The 16,617-nt window shown below is 40.3% G+C and overlaps 1 protein-coding gene across 1 annotated transcript in view; it reads right to left on the bottom strand.

Moving 5' to 3' along the window:
* MAML3 (mastermind-like 3 (Drosophila)) overlaps positions 1 to 16,617 on the bottom strand; it is a 586,993-nt gene that overhangs the window by 434,694 nt on the left and 135,682 nt on the right. The window lies entirely within an intron of this gene.

Raw genomic sequence — 16,617 nt, 5'->3', positions numbered from 1 at the left:
GTGTTCCCTTGACACGGGGAAGGGAAGAGGACACAGCAGAAGAAAACATGGTATTATTTCAATAAATGTCTCAGTCTGCTGCCATTGGTATATTGCTGGGAAAGAAGCTACTGGGAACTTTGATTCTCCTTCCTAGAAAAATCTCAAAAATTAAGTATGCTTATAGTGAAGCACTATGAATGGTTTCTGACTTCTGCTTTGTTGTTGTTGCTAACTAAGTGCTGTTGAGTCAATTTCAACTCATAGCGACCCTGCGTAGGGTTTCCAAGGTGTGGCTAGTAAATTTGAACCACCAACTTTGCAGTTCAAACCAACCTTGTGGTCGAGTGCTCATCCTACACCAACCTCTGCTTTAGGTTTAAAAAAAACAAAATAAAGACCAAGACATGACCAAGAAGTTCCTTGAGTTGAGTTTTGATGTGAACACTTAACATATTACTGTTTTTCTGCTTGGAAACTGGGTGTTTGCACTTGAAACATTTTAATAAACGAATGCATTAGCCACAAAGAAATGGATTCACTGAGATGGCTAAGCAAGTGACCTGAGTAGTATTTCCTCTAAACAGCTTGAGCAAAGAACATTAATACAAACATGAGCTTGAGAAATGCAGATGTCTACAAGATTCCATCCAAGTATAGCTTGCCTCAGTGTGACACGACTCACGAGAGGTACATTCTCCTTCAGCTCAAAGTGAGCTTGTGTTAGTTGTTCAGCTAACTACATAGTCATCTTATACATGTTTGAAACACGGCCAATGACATGCCCTTCTTCAGGAAGACAAGGCCCAGTGAGCTTAAGGGTGACCTATGGTACGTGTATTTCAAGACATGTCTAACTGTACTTTTCAGAAAACCATTTAATTTAACAAACTCTCAGCAGGCACCCTGACTAGACATAATCTATAAGGGTCTTTTGCCTCAGACTGCACTTCTCTGCTCTATGGAGCTCTCTTTGCAGTGATAATTGGTTTGGCTGTCCATTCCACCCATCAGGTGATAGAAAACTATCAATCAGGCTAAATGCAATGTGAGAGAAGTCTCTTTAGCCAATTAGTCAGTAATGAGAACATTAGCCACAATATCTTCTGCAGAGGGCACCTTAGCCATTCCACTAGAGTCTGAGAAGATGACAGTCCATCCCTGTGTGATTAATAAAGATCACAGGATACTTCAGGAATTCTACATGGGTGAAGAAAAGAATCAGAGAGAAAAGCATTTGAAAGTGCTGGGGGAGGGGGGGGGACTGTTATATCATTGAGTATGCTACGGAAAAACACTCCCAAAACACAGAATCGTATAATCTTAGAGCTGGAAGTGATCTGAAAGATAATCAGATCTAATCTCCCCATTTTACAGACACCACAAGGAAGAGAGTGAATTGACTGAGGTTACACAGCCTGACTCACAGAGACATATTTGCAGTTGCTTTAAATAAACTTTTCAGGATTGTTGAAAACAAAAAGACCAACTCACCCAGATGGAAAGACCCATATGCGGCCTCCGGTATCTTTATATCTGTCCTTTGTCTCTACTGGGGATAAAGATTTTGCATTTTACTTCCCTGACCTCCCAGGGCCCAACATCATAATTGTGTGTGATGAATCTTGAAAGGAAGTACTGTGTGTTCTTAGAGCAAGGACTCCTATGCCAAGCTGTCAGGATTCAAAATACCAGCTCTGCCACGTATTAGACATGTGACATCAGTCAAATACTGAATTTGCTGTACCTCAGTTTCCACTCTGTAAAGTGATAATGCCGTTAGAATCAACCTCACAGCAACACAGGCGGGCACTGAATGTAATGTCTGTGTAATGTCTGTCTTCCTTGTAAGAGACTCAAGTTTGCTTTCAGCCAAATGCACCCCAAGCACAACTACCATCCAAATATCAATGGAGGCTCCTGAGTGGCTATAATGCTGAGCAGGCTTCTGTGGAGTTTCCAGACTCAGATGGACTATGAACTAGGGGAAAAAGTGTGGTGATCTACTTTTTAAAACCAACCAATGAAAACCCTATAGATCACAATGGTCTGATCCCTAACCAACATGAGGAGGGCACAGGACTGGGCAGTATTTAAGCCCATTGTGCATGGGTCCCCAAATCCATGGCAGCTAAAAACAAGAACCACCACTGGGTTGTGAGGACTAAAGTAATTGTTGGTTGGTGTTGAGTGCCGTTGAGTCAGTTCCAACTTATAGCCAACCAGTTTAGGGTTTCCCAGGAGTGCTTCAAACTGACCTTTCAGTGCAGTGCATTACCCTGCAGCTTCACACCAAACCAGGAACAAAGCCTGGTACATGTCAGTTCAGTGATTATCATCAGGGAATGTGCTCTATACAAAAGGTAGTGATGGTGGTAATGACAACTACAATGACTGCTTCTGGACATATGGAAATAAAGCTAAGGCAAATTATGGCAAACCAAACAAAATACCACAGCCTTCTGCAGAATGAGGTCTGAGGGATGAAAGAAAAAGAACAATCCCAAAAGCAGAGCCCAGATGAGGCTGTTGTGGTTGAGGCAGCTATCTATGGATGTATCACCAAAGCTTTGGATGACAAGACTATGATGTCCTTGCCTGTCTCTGGGAACACTTTCCAGGAAGGTCAACTGGACACAGTCAGGTGGAAATCTGAGTGTCCACCCACTCCTGTAGCCCACAAGTCAAGGGTCCATGTTGTGAATGGGGAAACAATAGAGTGTGGGAAAACACAGGTGGGCATACCAATAAAACAAGAACGCACTCAGGCACTCAAAGTTTACAGTAGAAAAAGGTTCAGAAAGAAGATGAAGAGACTGCTTGACTTCTGACTCTTGTCCCTAATAGAGTATGTTTATCTGGTCTCATATGAGACTAAGGGAGAAAGAGGAGACAAAGAAAGGGAAAGAGGTTTTATAAGAATGCTTTTGTTTTTTAACTTTTACATCTATTTCATCATAATGTTGAGAGCATTCATAGTCATCTGAATGAGTGAACAGATTAAACACTGGGTGAAAGACAAAAGGCAGCAAAGAGCATATTTTCAACTTAGGAGATACATCTCAAAACTTACCTCAACTCCTGACAGTCCGGTGCTTATCTTGTGTAGTATTCCACCACTATGTCGAATTCACAAATGGAATTCCTCTCTGGTGGTGGTTATGTGCAGTGGAGTCAGTTCTGACTCATAGCGACCCTGTACAGGGTTTCCGAAGCTGTAAATCTTTATGGGAGCAGAACGTCTCATCTTTCTCCCGCGGAACAGCTGATAGTTTCGAACTGCTGACCTTGTGGTTTTGCAGCCCGATTCGTAACCACTAGGGATGACAATCCCTTCCACATCAAAATATCCACTACATGGCTAATATCCATCTCCCTTTCTCTAGCCCCTTTGGGCATCATTATACTGTGTTCAATTAGAAACTTCAAACCACAGCCCCTCAGAAATCTAACAATACACTGCATAAAGTACTTAACAAAAGAACATCATCATTTTGTGAAAAATGCAAATGTTGCATTACAAATGGCTTAATTGCCATATTTGTCTTTCATACTGACCTTATCCTGTGGAGTATGGGAATCAGTGACAGGAACGAGCCCTTCACTATCTGAATAGGATTCAAATATATATAGTGGTTGTGAATGGGGCTGCTTACCTCAAGGTCAGCAGTTTGAAACTACCAGCTGTTCCGCGAGAGAAAGATGAGGCTTTCTGCTCCCATAAAGATTTACAGCCTCGGAAACCCTGTGCAGGGTCGCTATGAGTTGGAATCGACTCCATGGCACATAACAACAACAACCACTATTCTTGAACTGTTGTGACCATCTGAACTAACGCTTTGAATTCTTCTCAAGTCTCTAAGAGAACAGAACTACAATGGCTATTTAACAATTACTGGACCCATTTGACTTGTCTCCAAAATGCAGTCTATGAAACTTTCATGGAGGACACCCTGAAATCACTGTGTATGTGACACATCGTGAATACTTTTTAAGTTTTTACATTCCTGACATTTAAAGCAAGACCTTTTTCAGTCAAGAGCATGTTCAACAATATGCAAGCATTTCTATATGAATGCATACTGAGATAACCTAATTTTTAAAGAGGTAAACTACACTGCTCTGTGAGTGGCTTCTGAGACAGCCACTCTGTATACTATAATATACCACTGAGTATTACAACTTTGTGAGCTTGGGCTACATGGAGCTGGCCAGAGATAGAACAGCAAAGAGAGCCAGCAAGAAAAAGGAACTGAATAGATGGAAGAGAAGGAAGAAGAGGGCAAGGCAGGAGGGTCAGCTATTCAAAACTATAGTAGCTGAAATGAAAATCCATCCCTCCAACAACCAGAAAGGTAAACTCATCTCCAGCATTGTGTAAGACAGGGAGAGCATTGTTTTTAAATGATTCAAAGAAAAACATGCAGGGTAAAGTGTTGGACCGCAAGGTTGGTTTGAACCACAAGGTCGCCGGTTCAAGCTCACCAGCCACTCCTCTGAAACCCTATACAGGGTCACTATGAGTAGGAACCAACAGCACAGCACTTCTCAACAAAAGAAGTTAAAGCAGCAAGTGCAATGGCTCCATACGATAAGCACAGGGCTGTGAACCACAAGGTCCACAATTCGAACTCATCAGCCTCTCCTTGGTTGAAAGACAAGGCTTGTTTTCTGCTCCACAGATGATTTAAAGCCTCAGAAAAACCTATACAGGGTTAGAACTGACTCGATAGCCCTTAACAACAACAGGAGCTAAAGAAAATATTAAAACCTCATCATTCAGAGAGGTTGACTATTTCATGAGGGACCTTACTGAGGTCTTAGTAAAATTGCCTGGAAAGACATCTCTTTTTCACTAGAGAAATGAATCAAAGTGCTAGCCTTTACCGAAGTGTTATTGAATCCAGTGGTGCTGTAGGATAAACACTAGACTGTTAACTGCAAGGTCGGAAGTTCAACCCCACCATCTGCTCTGAGGGAGAAAAAAATGAGGCTTCCAGCTCCGTAAAGATATATAGCCTTAGAAACCTTATACTGGGTCACTATGAATTAGAATCAGGTTTTGGTTATTGTGTTAAGGTGCTGTTCTAAGCATATATTAACCCGGTGAATCCTCACAAAAATGCTGTGAGGTAGGAACTATAATTATCTACATTTTACTAATAGGTAAGCAATGTACCCAAATCACATAAACAGAAATTCATACCCAGGCTGTCCATTTTTAACTTGACACCATTAGTCATTTTACTAATGAATGAGTGAATGCAAGAAGGAATGCAAAAGCTATGCAAGCTAGTTTTAATTTTTGCCTGCTGGAAGAACTTGCCTGTGCCACAAAGAATTGCCTTATTAACAAATCGCAGCTCAAAAAGCAACAACAAAAGCGTATCTCACACGTACATCCCCCAACTTTAATTTACCATCTCCCTTTTAAAAAGGGTGACGTCAAAAGTAAGGTCGAAGTCTCATTTGTCTACTCCAGACACACAAGTTATGGACAAGGCAATGTTATGGGGCTCTGGCTAAGAGATGGTAATGTGTAAGGGTTTGTAGAGCTGCCTTTGAGCCCACTGGAGCTTCCTGCTGAAGGAGAAAGAGCTGTCTTTGTGTCCTAACAAGATCCAAAGCTGGGAACAAACTTTACATGGCCTCCGAAGTTTCCGTTAGTGGTGGGGTCTCTACTTCCTGTTCTACACTGTTGGGTAACATTCTTGTACTTCACATCCCTGAGGTGACTAGGCTCAGATGGTATAGCAGCCTGAAATGCACAGTGACCATGTTTTCCAACCAAGAAGGCAGGACTCAAATCTAGTAAAAAAATAAGCAGCTCTATAAGGACAGACACAATGTGTTCAAATTCTGGACTGTTTCAATATGCATAATAGTACTAAGCATATGACAAATTGAACACGAAATACATACTTTGTGAATGTATTTCTCCTTACCCCTCTTCTACTCTCTTCATTTCTCAAGTCCTCATGTAAGGATGAAAAATAGGAGACATTTCTGGCTGGCTGTTAAATCTATGTTCATTTACCTAAGGCTGTTCAACTCTTAGATTCTGGTGGGAGTGGCTATGTGCCATGGAGTCGGTTCTGACTCACAGTGCCCCTGTACAGGGTTTCCATGGCTGTAAATCTTTACGAGCGCAGAAAGTCTCTCATCTTTCCCCCACAGAATGGCTGGTAGGTTGATCTTGAGGTTAGGAGCCTGATTCGTAACCACTTAGATCCTAGACAGAATTTTTTTCTCACCCCCTCTCAGTTTTGCGTCCCTATATTTGAGAAAGGCTCCCTGGATGGTGCCAATAGTTTATACTTGACTATTCAATCTACATGTTGACGGTTCAAACCCACTCAGCAATATCACAAAAGAAAGGCCTAGCTTGTTTCCATAAAGATTAGATAGAGCCAAGTAACACTTCGGAGCACTCCTACTCAGCATCACTATGAATTGGAATCAACTGGAAAGTAATGGGTTTGGGTTTCTGTTTGTATGTTTATATTTTGGGACTATGTTATTTCAAATGCCCTGTTTTATAAGGATGTTCAGGAAAAGGCTTCATGAAAACAACACTATAATGGAACATTCTCCAAGTAACAGTATGAGAAATTAACAAAACTATGTTATATAGATCTCTTCTGGTTCCTGAAACCCAGCTTTCTACCTTCCTGAAGTCTCTCCATCTTTCCTTACCCCACCATATGTTTTTAGAAGTACAGTGTCTGAGCTAGTGAAATGAAGTATTAAAAAATGAGAAAGTGAAAATGTCCCATAATCACAATTAATTTTTTATTTTAAAACTGCAGCAATGTACATGGAAGCACTTATACGAATAGGCACAATGTATTTTAATCATATCAATTGTGCTTACCTAGACTTAGCTCTTGGGAAAATTCTAACAAAGACAACATTCTCAATCAGATTAAAATAGTCTATTGTGACAGGTAAGTCCCTTGAAAATCAGGAAGATGCATACATAGAATCAATTTTCTCTCGAGGGGAAATCAGTGAATATAAATTCATTAGGAGAGTTAATTCTTCCCATGTAAACAGCTACTGACATCACTGTAAAAAAATAAACAATCTGTTTGAATGAACAGATTATGGAGCCCAAAGTAAAGAGAGCTGAGTTCTAATTGTGCTTCTTATCAAAAGAGAACAGTTACTCGTGTTCCTTTCTCGTGAGGATATTTTAAGAATAAATAAGACAGATGATACATGTACAGTTCTTCCAGGTAATGCACTATCTACCTCTAAGATATTTCTATAAGAAAGAAAGAAGAAGAAGAAGAAATAGATTGGTGTGTTCTATGCCGTTTCAATGAGGGTTATGGGCCCAAAATGTTTTAAAAGCAACAACTAATAAAACTGGAGATATTGTCAAAATACGTCTTCTCCCTCTGGTTAAGAAAGGAGAAAGGGAGGGCTAGAAGGGTGGAGTGAAAAGGAATTGTCATCAAAGCATTGTTAATATGAACTGAATTACATCACAATGGCGATGCTTCAACACAGGGAATGAAAATTGCTCTGTATTCTTGTGGATTGACAATATGACAATCGTTCATTGAAAGTGGATGACAGCTGTTGCATTATAGTTCGGTGCACAACACAAGATGAATGAATGTTACAGGTTCTTCCAGAATGGGTCCCTATGTCACAAGAGTCCGTATCATCCCAAAATAAACACATGTACATGCCAGTTTTTCACTATCTCAGCAAATTTAGCATCTCTTTACAAACCCATATGCTACCAGAGGCCTCAAAGTGCCAATGTCATGTCCCTGCTTAGTGGATTTGCAGCAGCTGTGAAATGTCAAGTCAAAATGCCATGGAAGATCTATATGGTAACTCAGCAGAAGAAAGGGCAAGAAATGGTAAAATGCCTATATCTGGACACATGTGAACTGACGTCAAACTGTCTCCTGATCCACATTAGCGCTGTTTCTGAACCTCTGTCTTAGCATCCTGTAAAGATTTATCTGTGTGCAAAGTACTCACTTAAAATAAATGTTGTTGTTTTTGTTATTGTTAGATGCCATTGAGTCCGTGCCGACTCATAACGACCTTATGCATAGCAGAATGAAACATTGCCCGATCCTGGGCCAAGCTCACTATATGGTGCTGGAAATTAACACCATGTATAAGGAGCTCTGGTAGCGTAGTGGTTACGAATCAGGCTATGAACCCCAAGGTCAGCAGTTCGAAACTACCAGCTGTTCAATGGGAGAAAGATGAGGCTTTCTACTCCCATAAAGATTTACAGCCTCGGAAACCCTGTAAAGGGTCACTATGAGTTTGAACTGACCCGAAGGCACTTAATTACAACAACAACATAGGACTTCCAAGGAGTCACTGGTGGGTTTGAACTGCAGACTTTGCTTTTAGCAAGCCAGTGTCACATCAGGATGAAGGAAAAAAATATATATATATGGGGAAAGAATAAAAACCTTTCATGGTATTCTCACAAAGAGACAAACCCTATTCACATTCATACCAGAAGTTAATTTCCTTTTCCATTTTAATGCATTTTTTAAAAGCAGAGTTTGCTATATATTCTGTTCTAGTGCCTGGTTTTTTTGTTTTCTTCTTCTTCTTCTTCTTCAGGTTGTTGTTAGTAGGTGCCATCAAGTCAGTTACAACTCATAACAACTTTATGAATAACAGAACAAAACATTGTCCGATCTTGCTCCAACCTCACAACTGTTGAGCCCACTCTTAGTGCCTCTGTGCCAATCCATCTCGTTAGTGGTCTCCCTCTGTTTTTGCTGACCCTCCACTTTAACAAGCATGATGCCCTTCTCCAGAAACTGGTCCCTCCTGAGACCATGTCTAAAGTATGAGAGATGAAGTCTAGCCATCTTGGCTTCTAAGCAGCATCTGGTTGTACTTCTTACAACACAGATTTCTTTGTTCTTTTGGTAGTCCGTGGTATTTTTAATATCCTTTTCCAATACTATAATTCAAATGCATCAACTCTTCTATGGTCTTCCTTCTTCACTGTCCAACTTTCATAAGCATGTAAAGTTATTGAAAATATCATGGCTTGGGTCAGGCTCACTTTAGTCCTCATCTTTGTCTTGAACACTTTAAAGAGGTCTTGTGCAGCAGATTTGTCTAATGCAACACGTCGTTTGATTTCTTTACTACTGCTTCCATGGGTGTTGATAGTGGAGCCAAGTACCACGAAGTCTTTGACAATCTCAAGTCAGCAATCAGTATATTGGGAACATTTACCAAATTCACTAAATATTCTTCCACATAAAATTTGATTCCATCTTCTAAATATATCCTAACTTACAGAACCAATCCTTATTGTTGGACATTTAGGCTGTTTCTGAATTTTCACTATGAAAAATAATGTAGCTATTATGTGATAAGGCAGACATGGTGTAGCTCTATAGAATAAGCACTGGGCTGCTAACCACAAGGTCAGTGATTCAAACCCACCAGGGGCTCCTTGGAAACTCTGTATAGGGTTGCTATGACTGGAAGAGGAATCCTGGTGTGGTGCTGTGGGATAATGCACTGGACCGCAAGGATGGTTTGAACTGCAAGGTTAAAGGTTCAAATTCACCAGCAGCTCCTCGGAAACCCTATATAGGGTCACAATGAGTCCGAACTGACTTTACAGTACTTAACAACAGCAACTTGACTTGAAGGCAGTTAATAACAACTATTATATAATATATTGTGCTTTCTCTAATATTTTTAAAGAACTTCATAAAAAACTTGTACTACTTTTCTGTGATCCTGACTGTGACAAAGTGAAACTTGAGGCAGTTCTTGGATAGGTTTCTAGGGCAAATATGCCCACAAGAGCCTCTGAAGTATTGGTAAGAGCAGTTAAAGAGATACAAACAATGGGCAATTTCTCCATTTTATACTTACTAGAACAAAAGTATAGTTGCTGTGGCCAAGTCCTCCACAGTCAGGCAAAGCAAATCATTTTGGTGGATGAAGGAAGGAATGTTGTTGTTAAGTGCCCTCAAGTTGGTTCCAACTCATAGCAACCCTATATTGCCAACCTTGTGGTTCAAACCGTCCAGTGTGTTACCCTACAGCACCATATGCAAAAGACTAGGAACTAGGTGAATATTCTCCACACTTCTAAGCTTAATATTAAAGAAAACATCCTCTATAAAGATCTTGGGGAGAGTGGTGTCTCTGTAGGTTAAGCAATGGACTTGGAACCACAAGGTTGGCGGTTTCAGCCCACTAGCAGGTCCATGGGATACAACCGAGGCTTTCTCCTGTCACAAAGATTTACAGTCTCGGAAACCCTATGAGTTACAACAACATTACTACCAACAACAACAAAACTTTTGAGTAAATAATATAATGTGGATGTCATTTATACTATTCCCCAAATAGTTCTAGCTCTCTGTCTTGGAGTCCTGGTGTGGCACTGTAGGATAAGCAGTGGACCACAAGCTCGACAGTTCAAGCTCATAAGCCGTTCCTCAGAAAAGCTATACAGGGTCAGTATGAGTCAGAAACAACTTGGCGGTACTTAATAACAATATCTTCTAGACACATGACAGAACAGAACTGCACTTCCTGACCCTTATATGGTTGCTGCTGTTATCAGGTGCTTTCAAGTCAGTTCCAACACACAGTGACCTTATGTACAACATAAGGGAACACTGTCTGGTCCCGCACCCTCCTCACAATCATTCCTATGTTTGAGTCCATTGTTGTACCCACCGTGTCATTCCATCTCATTGAGGGGCCTCCTCTTTTTCACTGACCCTCCACTTTATCTAGCATGATGTCCTTCTCCAGGGACATCATGTGCATAGATATGGTCATATGACTAGTTCTGAGGGATAACTAGTGAGCAGAGTGACAGGGAGCATTTCTGGAACATTAAATTGCTGATGTTAGATCCTCTGCAGCTCTCTTTACTGTGGCATGGTCACTAGTTTGAGAAAGTGGCTATTTCAGCAGAATGAGTTCCTGAGTGACAGTAAGCAGAGCCCCTCCCTCTCCATGCCAATTCATAATAAACACAAGCAAGAAGTAAATTTTTGTTCTTTTAAACCACTAAGATTTAGGAGTTGCTTGTCATTATAGCATTATCTAACCTTCCCTGACTAGTAAATAGAATAATCACTGTATCTTTTGTAATTATGATCTTAATAATTTGGTAATCTTAATTTAGAATATTCATATAAAATCCCATTTTTCTCTACACATATAGTTTGGAAATCTCGTGATTTGCAGACATAATCTTTAAATATTCTGGGAGTAACTCTGTGACAATTGAATAGGTATTACTTCAGTACCTACTGGGTGTAACACAATTGTCTTAGGTACTTTGGAAAACTAGATGATGAAGAAGACAGAGCCCTAGGCCTGAGTAGCTTATAATTAATTAAATGGAAAGGTTGTGAAGTGGTGGTTTCAGAATTTCTAAAAAGAAAGGATTTGGTGGTACCAAATGGTTACTGAATTTATATGCTAACCACAGGGCTGCAGGTTTGAGTCTACCCAGAGATACCTTAGAAGAAAGGTCTGGTGATTTTCGTCTGAAAAATCTAGCCATTGAAAACCTTATGAAGTATACAGTTCTATTCTCACAAACTGAGGTTGCCATGAGTTGGGAACTGACTCAACTGCAACTGGTTTTGGTTTATTAGGTTGCACTGGGCACCTGGGGGACTGTCTTGAAGCTGTGTTGGCACAGCAAATGTGATTTTCATTTAATTACCAGCTGCTTCTTGGAAACTCAACGGCACTTAACAACACCACCAACAAATGGGTCGGGACCGACTTGATGACACTTAACAACAACAAAGTAGTGCCAACAAAGAGCTCAGAGGACGTCTTTAGCCACTCTCCTATATTCCCTAATAGTGTCCCTGCAAAGTCACCTTAATATGTACATATATAATCAAATGTGTGTGTGAGAGTATATATATGTATAGGGTTTCCAAGGAACAGTGAGGGGGTTTGAACTACCAATCTTGTGGTTCAAAGTCCAGGGTCTATCCTAGAGCTCCACACCAGGCCTAAGATATAGCAAATAAATACAAGTAAAAGCAGAAGATGAAATGTGAGGTAGGGACAAAGAGGTGCTCAGATGACTGGAAGATGAAGTCTTGAGTGGGAAAAGTCACATTTGAGGCTAAGATTTTCACAAAGTGGGACAAGGGAAGAGAAGCAGTCTGGAAGAAGGACATAGTTTCAGTAAAGGCACAGAGTGGAGGAAGCTAAGATACCAGGTTATTGTGATTAAATGCCGTGGAGTAGGTTCCAACTCATAGAAACCCTTTACAGGGTTTCTGAGGAGCAGCTGGTGAGTTTGAACCACCGATATCAGAGTTCAAACCAACCTTGTGCTCCATTGCTTATCCTACTCCAGGTAAATGGGACAATTTGGTAGAGAAGCCATAGCTAGTACCTTGAAAGATTAGACAAATGGAAATTTAAGGGAAAACGCTTCAGTGATTTAGAGGGGTTTGTGCTTAAACAGCTGAGTTAAGAAATTCACAACAGCAGAAGATTTGAAGGAAAAGAATTATCAACCAGGGAGAAGGAGAAAATCAGCAAGAGCTGGTCCTGGCAGGTTTATTTGACTGAAGGACAGAGTTTGTACCTGAATAATGATGTTGTTAAAACTAAGACCGTGATAACCCAGAGGTGGAGGCACAAAGCTAAGACCTACTTTTTACTGTGTTTCTAGTTCAAAACTCTCAGCACAGGGCTGTACATGCAATAGAAAAACATTGAACAGTTATAGTTAAGGCCAACTGACTCACAAGTAAGTCCGTTTAACAAGACTTTTTGGCCATCCTCAAACACCACCCCACCTCCCTTTTTTTGTTGTTGTTAAATATCATTGTCAACTTTTGGAGCTTTATTTTGTCCTTAATACCTCCTTGAGAAAATGGGCACAGCAGATCTGAGCATCTGGGTACCTGTAAATGACGTGTGGCGCTATGGGATAATGCACTGGACCGCAAGGTGGGTTTGAACAACAAGGTTGGCGGTTCAAACACACTAGCCACTCCTTGGAAACCCTATACAGGGTCGCTATGAGTCTGAATTGACTTGCCAGCACTTAACAACAACAGTAAATAGTTCCTAATCTGGAGGAGACTGAAAGTAAGTAAAACGACGATTATACATGAATTTTTTATTTTTAAATGTTATTAAATCAGACCTGGTGGCATTGACTGTCTTTTTCTTTATTGCTATAATAATTTAAAACAATAATAATAAAAGATAGGTTCATAAAACAAAAAAGAAAAACATTCCAGCTGTTCAGATTTTTCACTGGTAAATTTCCTTTTGGTTACTCTGATTCCACATACTTCCATTTATGAAAACATTTTAGTTTGGGATATGTACAAAAGACAAAAAACTGACATAAAGGCTGTAAAACACAAGTGGAATAAGAGAAGAAAGATGGCTTTTCTGTGTGGTAATGAGTAATCAGCCTGACTGCTGCCTGCTAGTGAGAGAGTTACAAATATGAAAGGAAAATTTCTTGAGGGAAATGAATAGCTTGACCATGACTATCATCCTTTTGATATTCCACGAAAACGCACACACACACACACACACTATATATATATATATATATATATTATATATATATATATTTTTTAATGTCCAGGAATAGATAATAGGAAACCTTAGCATCCTTAACTCAGAAACAGACTTTTTTTTTTTTTTTTAATTTCCAAAAGACACATAAGCAACCAAATAATAAAGCCATCTCCAAAAGGCCAAGAGACATTTATTGCGAACCTACTGAGCAAAGAACTGAAAAAAAGTCTTCTTATAACTGTGTTTCACATGGTTATAAAAACAGTGATGCCTTCACTATTTTTATCACCCAAGATAGCAGACGTTTTTTCATGGAAAACTGGAATCTGTTTTGTTCTAAGGTCAGGTCTAAAAAGCCATAATTATCCAGGTAACTTGGGTCTGATGTTGCCCAAAATATCCAAGTAATTATAGGAGAAAGGCCATTTCCTCTGTATAATCTCAACTATACCAACTGGTTGTCTACACTGGCAGTTATCCAGTTAAGAACAGCCTTTCATTTCACTTTGTGTTACAGAGATCTGAAGAAAGGAAAGAAAAAAAAAAGAATCAAGACTTCTGTGAAATTTTTTAATAGTAGATTTAAATAAATTCTTTTTACCTTTATAAATACTTGTTCTCTCTTGCCCCTTCACTAAGATGGTCCTAAAACTTCCTCATAGGACAATATATAAAATACAGTTCGCTAATTTTTACATTCAAAGGAAATCCAGTCTGAAAGGGGAGAATATCGGGAAGCAGGAAAAAAAAAAAAAAAAAAAAACACCAAGAGAGTGAAGAGGAAGAATGAACAGGGTGCCACGATGTGCAAAACGGTGGGGATTAAAAGATTCATAGCTACATCCAGGCAGAAACGCAAAGCAGAGATGCGGGTCAACAGTCGTCTTATTCAGAGTCTGAGCTTTGACAACACAGACCGTTTTCCGGGCAGAAAGAAACACATCTGCTGGAGGCAGGCGACCATTGCTTCACAAAGAAAAAAATGGCATTTATCTCAAGTACAGCAAGGCATATTAGGATTCACCTCCCCCATTCTCTTTCTTCCCGCTTCCTCCTACAGTCTCCCTCACCTCCTCCCCTTCCTGTTGGAAAAGAAAAGGTGGGAGGGAAAAGAGAGGGGGAGGAGGACCCACCAGCCACAGACAACACTGTGGGATTCTCTTTCTTCAGCTTTTACCAGCCTGTGGGGGTCAGGATGCTATTGGTTCAGCTTTATGTGCGATATGGTGCCTCTCACTTAGCAACAGCGAGCATAAGAGGCAGGAAGCAACGCCACCTGGCTCAGCGAGTGTGTGGAGGATTTAAACCGAGCCACTCACTCGAAGGGAGACCTAGAGGAGAGAGGGAGAGAAAGAGCAGTCCTGAGCTTAACATATTGTACCAATAAGAACAAGGCTTAATCAAGGTGTTAACAACAACCAACAGACCAGGGGAAGCGGGAAGATTGGAGGAGAGTTCTTTTCAAATGACTATCTATGTATAAGACATTTACACACAAGGAACTTTTTGAAGCCCCTTCACATGCATTTTTTGTTTTGTTTTGTTTTCAAAAAGACGAATCATACCGAGTTACAACGGTGGTGGTGGTGGGTGGAGAGAGAGATGGTTATCTTCGCAAAAAGTAAGAGATCAGATGAATACAAAATTCTGCAGTGAATTTACTAGGCTTTATTTTGTTTTCACACCAGGGTGTTACTAGAGAAGAAAAAGCAAAATTGGATGTACTTGGAAAAGCAATTGGCTATGTAATCACAGGATTTTTTTTTTTAATTAGTCAACACAGTAGCTATTTCTAAATCCTAAATTCTATTTTAGCATTGGAAATTATCTTTTTGGAATGGTAAGTGGTGAAAGAAAAGAACATCTCAGTTAGAGATTTTTTTCTTCGCTTCCTCTGTGGTAAAAGGGAAATTTCTAAGAAGGATGTTCATAGAAGTTCTCCTGAAAGCTCACACTGCCTGAATGTAACACGGCGGGCTCAGGTCTAAAGATGTTTTTGTTGTTATGTGCCATGGAGTTGGTTCTGACTCATAGCAACCCTGTAACAGGGTTTCCAGGGCTGTAAATCTTTACGGGAGCAGAAAGCCTCATCTTTCACCCACAGAACAGCTGGTAGTTTCAAACTGCTGACCTTGAGGTTAGCAGCCGGATTTGTAACAGCTAGGCTACCAGAGCTCCTTAGGGCTAAAGATACAGAAAACATATTCTGTTGTTTCATATTCTTTCCTTTCTCTTAATAGAATTTTATTCCTTCTCCCTTATCCTACGTCACCCATCAAACTTGAGAAGGATTATCTCACTGATTTTTCTACCCCACCCCACCCCTTTCCTAACATCAAATAGCCTAGTCTTACAAGCTAGAGTATAGATGGATAAATGTCTTCCCTTCTTAGAAAAGAAGAGTGATTTAATCATTGACTTGTACCTTTCATTGTAGTCAACTGATGTCCTAGAGACAAAGACATACACTCTGGAAGGCACTAATTGGCCTCAACTTGGCCTTCTGAACCAGGCCCAATTAACCCCTTAGGTGCTGAGTAGCAAAAGCCACTGACTACAGTGACATCTACAGCTGGGCACAGCTGTGCAACTCAGATCATCTGCTCCCAACCCCAAAAAAACCCATTACCATTGATACCATTCCAATTCATAGGGATCCCACATAGGATTTCCAAGATGGTAAATCTTTACAGAAACAGACAGTCTCAACTGGTGGGTTTGAACCAAAGACCTTGCATTTAGCAGTCCAATGCCTATCCCACAATGCCACCAGGCACCTTATATCACTACCAGGTTCTCAAAACACAAAACAAAACCCAGCCATTTGTTCCATTGGCTGGCCTCCTTCGAAACCATTTCTCACTTCTCTGTCAGAACAGCTAAAGGAGGCAATTTTCTGCCCCTTCAGTCTTACTCTAGCCTCAGAACCTGTGATTCAGGACATGCTAAAAGGCCAGGACCCCTGGGGATATAGTGCACTCACATCTGTAAAGTGACTTGTTCTATCAGTGAGTCTACACATATACACAAAAAACAAGTGGCTACCACTGAGTCAATTTGTGTGTCAGACTAGAACTCCAT

Source organism: Chrysochloris asiatica, unplaced genomic scaffold, assembly GCF_000296735.1.
Source record: "Chrysochloris asiatica unplaced genomic scaffold, ChrAsi1.0 scaffold00187, whole genome shotgun sequence".
Classification (NCBI taxonomy): domain Eukaryota; kingdom Metazoa; phylum Chordata; class Mammalia; order Afrosoricida; family Chrysochloridae; genus Chrysochloris; species Chrysochloris asiatica.
The sequence above is the reverse complement of the archived record's forward strand: the minus strand, read 5'-3'. Positions and strand labels throughout refer to the sequence as shown.